Consider the following 9,168-nt stretch of genomic DNA (forward strand, 5'->3'; position numbering starts at 1 on the left):
TTATATTTGATTTATTTTTAGTGTCGGTTACAACTTCCTAAATGGATTTTATCACCCACCGGGTATGGTATTTGACAATCATAGAGCAGACTCATTCTTGAGCTAAAGGAATTTACACTCTAACTGGAGAGGTAAGAAATGTATATACCAACATCTAGGGAACAGTTTACCGGCAGATAAGTTACAGTGTCTGTGGCACTTGGGGCTCTTTGCTGGTGGTAGCTAGAGTTTTGGAAACCATAGATGAGTGGTGATATTGGTCCAGGCTGGAGACTTTACACATGGAAAATGTATCTGAAAGAAGTGGGGAGAAACGAGGGAATTGGGATAAGAAATAAGTCTTCCAAATAAAAGTCTTTAGGAAAAGAAATAAGTCTTCCAAATAAAAATGCAGCCGAGGGCAGTTTCTTTTCTCTTGATTCCATTTCCAGGATGAAGGAGGAGAGCCTGAATTAACATTTAGCAGGGATTTGTTTACTGCAACAAGATGTGAGAGGATTAAAGAAGAATGAGCGGTCTACATGATTCACTTCCAAAAACCAGATGGAGTTATGGGAGACAATGGTCTGAGACGAGTATGATTTTTTCCAAGTGAAGACAACTCTTTGGAGAAAGAAGAGGAAAAAATTTGAAGACTGGGGAGATCAATCTACACATGCAGTTAGAAAAACGTGATGAAGTATTTTTTGTTGACTATTAATAGTTTTAAGTTAGGCAGAGACAGAGCACAGTTTCCTTTGGTTGGGAGCCCCTCGTTTTTCGAATCTGTGGTTGTTTTGAGTAGATAATGAGGAAAAGAACCAGGCTAGGTAGTCAAATGGTGCAGCAGATTAATTACCTTTGATAGCCACATTTAGGTTATGAATTAAAACACATAGGGGTGTCTGGATGGCTCTATCAGTTAAGCATCTGACTCTCGATTTTGGCTCAGGTCATGATCTGGCAGTTCATGGGTTCGAGCCTGCATTGCGCTCCATGCTAACAGTGTGGAGCTTGCTTGGGATTCTCTGTCTCTCCCCTCTCTCTGCCCCTCCCCTGCTCTCTCTCTCTTTCAAAATAAATAATGAAACTTAAAAACATATTGATTACAAGAGTGAAGAGGCAAGGAGTGGAAGGGATGAAATTGGCAGAAGGGCCCAATAATCAAATATATAAAGCAATTATGATGTAGATTTTCATCAACATGAGGAAACTAGAAAGCAAGGGACCCTTGTAGAAGAGTTTGAATGTGAGAACCAAGCCAAGTTGAAAAAAAGAAATAAATAGAAATGCCTACAAAATAGTTTGGGACAGATAAATTTATCTGCCCAAGAAAGACAAATATATTTGAGAATCAGAAAACAAAGGACTGTATAGTATAGTTTAAGAGCAAAGGAGACAAGACATAGAGACAATAGAGGCTTAGGCTGAAACTAGAAGAGGACGAAATAATGTAAATAGATATTGACTTTCATTTTTATGTATGATTCTAATTTTATAATAAGAAAAAATCGTAACAGTAACAAATATCTAAAGATCTCATTTTCACTTTGACAATTCTACAGTGAGGTTTCCAGTCCAAAGGGCTTTATGAAATAAACAAACAAAAGAAATACGAAGACAATAGTGAAGTAGAACAGATGATGTTCTATTACACAGATTACGGCATCCTGGAAATCAGTAGTCTGGTTTACAAGACGCTTAAAGGAGGGTGTCTCTAATTATCTCCCAATGATGTAAACTGCCTAATTTTCCTCAAAATATAATTAATTTTAAACCACGTTTAAAAAGTGTTGGATGTTATAAATACATCTAATGCTACTAAGTTTATCAGAAACCAGCCTTCATTTACTTTACTGACATAATACACTTCATACAACACATGTATGAAAAACCTGATGTACTTTTAAAGCCGTATTATGCTCTTTATTCAAGTTTTTCATTTTCCAAGTGGTTTATCCTATGTTTCCAAGCATGTTAAGAATAAACAGAATCTTTAGCGGTGATATGTTCAAAGTTATGGTTTCAAGGGCAGGGCTTTTTCAGCTTGGTTTCTTCAAAGAGCTACTCAAGATTCCTTAACTTTCCTTCAGAAGAGAAGGCCTAAAGCTTTATCCCAAAACTAGTTAAGAAATAACAAGAAACAAAATCAAGCAGCAACACAGGTCCATATAGTTCTGGACCTCCAAGAAAAGGAGAAGGTAGGGGCTCCCATCCTGGAATTTGGAAGCTCGGGGTCCTTGTTACTGGGGAGGCATCCTGGAGGATGACTCATTAAGAGATTAGTAAAATAAAAAGGAGTAGCAGGAAGCACAGACTACCCACCCTAGCTGTGGGACTCTTCCTTCAAGGTGGGGTCCCCTCTTCGTCATTTGTACTTGAGGACAAACCACTATCTTCTCTCTACTGTGGGCAACTAATAGATGGCTTTTACTTTCTATTATAGTAAAATTCAGGGGGCACCTGGGTGGCTCAGTTGGTTGAGCATCCGACTTTGGCTCAGGTCATGATCTCACAGTTCGTGGGTTCAAGCCCCACCTTGGGCTCTGTGCTGACACCTCAGGGCCTGGAGCCTGCTTCAGATTCTGTGTCTCCATCTATCTCTGCCCCTCCCCCACTTGTGTGTGTGTGTGTGTGTGTGTGTGTGTGTGTGTGTGTGTGTGTGATTGCGCACACGCTCACGCTCTCTCTCTCACTCTCTCTCTCTCAAAAATAAATAAACATAAAAAAATTAGGAAAATTTTTCCTGGGCACTACATCAGCTCCCAATGTAGATTTAACACATTTTGTTATGCATCTCTGCTTTCCTTATTGTCACTTATTTACAGAGGTAAATTCATTATGAACATATTTATTATATACATTTGTGTATGGTGTGTGTATACAAGCAAACAGACGAATTTTGACATCATATTTCATTATCTCCACACATAATTCATAAACAATATTTCTGAAGTCCCACTAAATGGTGAGTGCAGTTATTATAAAGTGTTGTGGACAGCAAACAGTGACCTTTAAAAATGAAGATTTCCCTAAGTGTTTCTCCACACAAGACCCAAATTTATTCTGCATGTATTCTATACCAGAACTCCTGGGATGAAAATCTCAGTGAAAAAACTTTGTAAGATGCAGAACACAAAAATGACTGATTTTCTTCAGGAAAAGAAAATCCTCTTTAGAAAGGAAACTACATCACCAGAACCAAAGGCATGTGACAATATTTTCTGAGTGAATAGTTGAGATATTTTCAGGCTAACACGACATTACATCCTTTCCTTGTTGAAATGTCACAACTAGGAAGGCAGGTCACCTAACCCTGGTCGCTTGGATAGTGCTGGGTCAAGTGTGTTCAGACAGACCCAGGAGTAAGGGTTGCAGGACACAAATTAAGAGTTAAATTGGAGTGCTCACTTAAGCAGAACATATACTAAAATTGTAATGGTACAGAGAATATTAGCATGGCTCGTGCACAAGGATGGCACACAAATTTGTGAAGCATTCCACGTTTTTTTCATGTTTTCTGCATATTAAAAAATCTGATTTGTACCAATTGGTAAACTACTTAATGCCTGTAGAACTGAAAAGAACAAAAGTAAAATTGAAGGCCAACATACCATATGTCCTAATATTTAAGTTATAAATCCAGCTAAGACACTCTAAAAAATATGTTTTGTTCTCTTACTTTGACATGTGCAACTGTCGTAATGACAAAATTGGAAATGTGTTCAAATCTACGGTTTTAACATGACTGGAAGTCAGAAAGTTATCAAAGACAAGCACCTTAAGTTTTACACATCTCAGTGTTCACATCTGTGTTCTGTTGATGGTCTAATGATATTTGGATGACTAACACAATGGGTATAGAAATTTAATATCAACAGAAGAGTCATATCAATTTTTTAACCTTGCAAAATGTTCCACAGCCATAATATGTATGCGTGTGCTACGAATACCACACTAGTTTGGGAATATCTCTGGAAGCATGAATCAGAACACAAAAAAAGAGCAAGGACAATGGTTGCTCACCACTACTGGAAGAGGACACTTTGTTATGAAAGAACGAATATGCATTTATAGTATCTGCAAGGAGGGATTTGATAAATCACTCAATATATATTATTGTCTTAAGGGTTTCTGCTGTTCAGATCCTGCCTTCTTACCAAAGTGGTTTCTCTGTCCAACAGCAACAGAGTCCTAGGTACAGTCACTTTTTCTAGGACACAGGGCACAAGATAGGCATGAACATTTCCCTGGAGCCTCAACAATGTGGGTCACAACGTGAATATCTAGGGTTATAGGTTGTACTGTGTCAGTACTGAGTACTCTATCCACAGTAAGGGCACCCATGTCTCCTTACAAAATTCCTTTGCCATGTGTTTGTGATATGCAGGGCTTGAAGGGCAAGACCCAGGGCAGGAACCCTTTTACTTGCATATGAAGGCAGTGCTGGATTCAGGTTATTTCCCAAGCTCTTTCATAGATGTGCAGAATCTAAACAGGCTTAAGGCATGAACAAGCTTCCACAGAAAGGTCTTATAATGGGGTTCCATGGCAGACTAGAATCTGGCAACTGTATGTACCTACCACATCGTATTACCAAGGTGGCCATTGCCATGAATACAGTTGTAGCTTCACTTCTAGCAAAAGGGCTTCAGTGCTTTTTTTTTTCTTTCTCATGAACATTGTCAAGTCAATTCCAGGGGAAATCAGGTTTTCTCCAGTGTTTTGTTTTGTTTTCTTACGAGAATTCCTGATCCAACTGAACTTGACAACTCCTTGATCTTGAGTCCTGTTTTCTCTACATCCTTTCACCCAAAAAACCCCTCTGTCACCACTGGTTTAGCTCCAGTTTAATTACAAGCATTTCAATTTCTGATCCATCAAAAGTCTGGTCTTCCCCAAGTATGCATTTCCCACTCCAGTCTCATAACACTTTACAGGCTCTGAACAATGGCTATCTGTTCCTTCCTGCTAGGTTTCCAGAAACAGGCTTTAGAGAGCTGCCATGTGTTTATCTTTCTTTACACTCCAACAAGCACCCCTCCGTGACTCACACACAGAGAAAGCCAAAAGCACTGAATGGTTGTTTATTCTCACCAGCTGGATAACCCTGCACGTGGCTCTCAGCATGGACAAGGATTAGAGACACTAGAGAAGTGTGTCATGTCCATTTAAGTACACACAAAACTGCATCCACTTGTGCTTTGCTTAGATCCTTTAAGGAATTCAGAGTTAACCATGAAACTCAATTGAGCTTGTCATCTTTGTTTTTCTCCATTTATGCCCAAATGGGAGAGGAAGGATCAGGTAGGGTGTCCAAGAGAAATACAAATACAATGGGGAATTGTCATGTTCAAGTGCTTACAGCATAGTATTCAGTCTTTAGGACTGCCGCTCTGTGGATATGTAGCACATGACTCTTGATGGCATGATTAGATCAACTAGTTATATACCTGCTTCAAAAAAGATGGACAATCCTGTATCCTAATCATGAATATATGTGAGCTCTAGGAATTGCTCAGTATAGAGCTCCTCGGTCATCTCATTATTTCCTGCCTTGTTTTGTGGAGTTTGATCCCATGCATGCACCATTTAGTATTCAGCAACAGACACATGTTAGATTTCAGTTATTTAAGGTTCATCTAGTGGGATGTCCAATAGGCATCCTAGATATGTGACTCAAAGATGAGAATGTTTGGAGATATGGAGGTCATCAGTGTATGACCCTTGAAGCTGTGGTTATGGAGAATATTGCTCAGGAGAATAAGCAAGGATTAAGGGGCATCAGTGCTATTGGGTAAAGAGTGAAAAATAGCTAACAAAGGAGTCTCACATGGCATAGTTAGAGAAGAGGAGGAGATCAAAAAGAAACTGATCTCTCAGATGTCGTTTTGTTTATTGGAGATATCCATCAGCATTGGTCTCAAGGAGAATATACTGCTCTCCTTGTAGAGGGTAACAATTTTGGCCTGCCTCTTCTTCTCAGACATCTGAAGAAGGCTTGGTAGGACCACGATAAATCATGGGGACTAGCCTGTGAAAAAAGGAGCACACACTGGATGAAAATGGAGACGCTTGTGGAAACAGATGGGGCTCAAGAATTTAATGCAATCAAGTCATGTTCACTCTTGTTAACCTCGGTTATGCAACACTGTTGTTTAGCGCTTTTTTTTTTTAAATTTCCAAAGTAATATATAAAGGAATCCAAAACAAAAACATAAAGATTACAGCTCTTTAAAATAAAAAGCTGTAAGTAGAAATGCATGTAGTTTACCAATAGTATTAATAACTTTTAAATGTACTTCTCTGAGTTTGACAAGTTTATACAACAAAGCTAAAGAGCAACAGTATATTTTTCTCCGGGGAACCTCTCCTCTAAGTACTCAAGAAATGTAACCAGAAATTGTCATTAAGAGAATACTGATTTGGTGATTCCTTAGTGATTTTTCTTTATAGGATCACTAATGTTTCCAAAACAGCCAAACTCAGAAACTTCAATGCCATAGCACAAAACTTTTAAAGAAATGAAGTTTTGGGTCGGGTTCAAATAGGCTTAGAGGAGTACTATTTTCCTAAACTAAACAAAAAAGAAAGTTATTTCCTTTGATCGTCAAACACAAACTGAAGTTTCAGGCTTTGACATACAATTTGGCAACTGTAGATAGATGCAGCCAATCAAATTAAAGCCTAGACAAATTCAATATTAATTGCCTTGAAATATACATGTAAGGACAATCAACATTAGAAATAAATTGTATTTGCATATGTAAGTTTGGGGGCTGTTATTCTTTAGAAGTAAACACTATGTGTAGGATTACAAGGATTTAATGAGAGAATGCACATAAAGTGCCCCAGGGCCTGGCATCTAGAAACACTGAAATGAGAGCTATCATTATTCTGACATCATGATTCCAGCCAGCCAATTCCATTATGTTATCCTTATTATAAATCCTGTGAGATTTTATTTTTGCTTTCACTGGTATGCTCTAATGAGCTGTCTATAAAGATGGGTAACATCAGTAGTCTATGTGAGTTTAGGAAGGGGTAGATGAAATTTAACAAACAGAAAGTCTCTCCCTCAATGGTCTCAATATTGAGAATGGGTACAGAGATGTTGAGGCTAATGACTGAAGGCTCTATGAAGGCTAATGAATGAGGCGCTATGAAGATGTTGCAATTACTAATGTTAAGGGTTCCCACCTATCTGAACCACTGTGCCCAGAATGTGTCCGAGGAAGCCAGCTCTCCTTGACAGCTCACTAACCAGTCTCCTCTAACTGTCTCTTTCCAAAGAGTAAAACAACTTGTCATCTCTTCAGGCTCATTATAACTCCCTCTTCTGAACCCTTTGTACTGTTAGCCTCTATAGCCTTCTCTTTATCCTTACCCTGTTTAATCTCAATTCTAAATGAGATGTTCTTTTTTCCGATAAAAGCCTAGAAATACTAAAATAGCTTCGGAATATACATCAGTTTGGGTCACAAAAATCCTATAAATTCTGCTCTACTTCATTTTAATTTTCAGGTTTTTTTCCCCTTGTGAGTCTCCTACAAGGTTTGGTAAAGGTTGAATGCTTAGCGATTTACCAATAACATTTATTGAAAGAATGTTGACCATCATACCTCAGTGTCTTTGTGGCCCTAATGTTTCTGAATGTCCATTAAATTTGGTTGCTTCCATGCTCAGTTCCAGGCACCCTCATCGACAATGCCATCCTTCCACATATTTCAGTTATGATCTATATGCTGACGACATATATGCTTCAGTATTTTTTCCAGTCTAGTCCAGTATCTACAGCACAAAGTACATATTACCAATTATCTTACTGCTCTTGGATATCCCACAGATACTTTGACCCTGACCCAATCATCTTCCTCCAACAGCTCAATTCTCTATACTTCTTCTATCTTCAGTGGAATCACTGAACTAGTCCACCCAGAGTCCAAACCAGTCAGAAAAACATTGCTTCTGTTTTAACCCATATGTCCAGTCCATATCTACTGATTTTACCTCAAGTATTTGCTTAGCTTCTCCATCTGTCTACAACACCATTGCCTTCCCTAGTCTTAGTCACTAGGATCTCTAAACTAGCTTCTTTTAAGGAGCCTCATAATTGGTCTCACTGACCTGTCTTGCCCTTCTTTCTCTACCCTCTAGTCATTATGATCTTTCCAAGCATCTGTGATATACAATAACAGAGAGTACAAAAACGGGATTCATGTCTACTGAGAAGCAATACTGAGGGGTTTATTAGAGTTGTGATAAGATTCATCAGGTCATTTGGGGTCCAGGAGAAAAATTAGCTCAGATTCACTGAGGGCTCCTCTTATAACTACTTATAATATGGACAGAAATGATGAAGATGATGATAAGGAAAATAAAAAGAAGACTTGTAGGTTCTTAATACAGAGACCATTGGGGATGTAAATAAATTGGGAAGTAGTGGGGTTAGGCTCACAGAAACCAATCTATCTTTTGTAGCTGGATCCAGAATGGGTGAGGAGGCCAGAACAAATCTGTATCCAAATACACAGCACTCAGGCAGGTATCACTACTCAGGAATCCTGACCTCCCAGTGGGTCCCTAGAACAGAAGAGAGGTCAGCAGGCAGTACATAGAAATAGGTGAGGACAGCATTCTTGTCCTGGATGTCTGATAAATTTGGAGGCGTAACAGCAGCGGGTATTATATAGATAGGTAGAGTCACAAGGGTCAGAGCAAAGCAGGCTAAGACTTAAGGCAGGGCTATACTTAGAGCAGAGGTGTGGACATAGAGAATAGAATAGAACTACAATTAAAAAACTAATGCAAAGCTAAGTTGTAAATATTGAGCAGACAGCTCACTTTAGATGCACTGGATACAGACCGAACGAAAAAGTGGGCCTGGTCTAAAGACAGTAGACCTCAGCGCCTGCAGCTGGATAGAAGTGGATCGAAGAGAGACTGGTGGAGTACCAAATCCACTTTTAAGTCCAATCAACGTTTCTTGAAAGCCAAGGCATAAAAGACAATTTATTGTCTTAATGTGTCAGGCCCTGCCTGGGGTTAAGTACTTCACATATTATCTTCCCATTGAATTCCTACATGTTAAACATGACCTACATACACTTCCATGACTTTCTGACGTTTTTCATCGACCATGCAAATAGGCTGTACTGATTTAGAGTAACATGGCAATACTAATCAATG

At 38.9% G+C, this 9,168-nt stretch overlaps 1 non-coding gene across 1 annotated transcript; it reads left to right on the forward strand.

The window, feature by feature from the left end:
* The first annotated feature begins 3,382 nt into the window (after positions 1–3,382).
* Positions 3,383–3,489, forward strand: LOC121013506 (U6 spliceosomal RNA). The gene has a single exon (XR_005782743.1). It is a non-coding gene; the product is annotated as a U6 spliceosomal RNA (small nuclear RNA).
* Positions 3,490–9,168: the final 5,679 nt, after the last annotated feature.

The sequence above is a fragment of the Herpailurus yagouaroundi genome, unplaced genomic scaffold (genome assembly GCF_014898765.1).
Source record: "Herpailurus yagouaroundi ecotype Mexico unplaced genomic scaffold, PumYag 198, whole genome shotgun sequence".
NCBI lineage: Eukaryota > Metazoa > Chordata > Mammalia > Carnivora > Felidae > Herpailurus > Herpailurus yagouaroundi.